Source organism: Camponotus vicinus, unplaced genomic scaffold, assembly GCF_025532165.1.
Source record: "Camponotus vicinus isolate PSW18456_S1 unplaced genomic scaffold, iyCamVici1.0 SCAF_3, whole genome shotgun sequence".
NCBI classification, from domain to species: domain Eukaryota; kingdom Metazoa; phylum Arthropoda; class Insecta; order Hymenoptera; family Formicidae; genus Camponotus; species Camponotus vicinus.
The window spans coordinates 9,063,530-9,064,049 of NW_028141967.1; the positions used below are offsets into that span (position 1 = coordinate 9,063,530).

The 520-nt window shown below is 48.5% G+C and overlaps 1 non-coding gene across 1 annotated transcript in view; it reads left to right on the top strand.

Moving 5' to 3' along the window:
- The first annotated feature begins 223 nt into the window (after positions 1 to 223).
- LOC145969520 (small subunit ribosomal RNA) overlaps positions 224 to 520 on the top strand; it is a 1,921-nt gene continuing 1,624 nt past the window's right edge. Inside the window, exon 1 of the ribosomal RNA XR_014438142.1 lies at positions 224 to 520. This exon is cut by the window's right edge and continues 1,624 nt beyond it. This is a non-coding gene — a ribosomal RNA (small subunit ribosomal RNA).

Genomic DNA, 520 nt, shown 5'->3' on the forward strand with positions numbered 1-520 from the left:
ATAATATTAAGTTTTGTGGAGACGAATGATATTTTGAAAACGCTTGGCTATTTCGCCAAGACGATTTTCATAAAATACAGAGTACAGAGTTTCGCCGACCGGCCAACGAAGGCCGGCGGCGGCGAGAGAGCTTATAACAGCGCGCGACGGGTCCTCGCCTCTCGAGGCGTGGGCTCGCTCGCGAGTTACCGCTCTCCCGAGAGCGCGTAACCGAACACGAAGCTCCCTGGTTGATCCTGCCAGTAGTCATATGCTTGTCTCAAAGATTAAGCCATGCATGTCTCAGTGCATGCCGAATTAAGGTGAAACCGCGAATGGCTCATTAAATCAGTTATGGTTCATTAGATTGTACCCACATTTACTTGGATAACTGTGGTAATTCTAGAGCTAATACATGCAAAACAGAGTCCCGACCAGTGATGGAAGGGACGCTTTTATTAGATCAAAACCAATCGGTGGCGGGCGGCTCGCCGTTCGTCCACCGTTTATTTTGGTGACTCTGAATAACTTTGTGCTGATC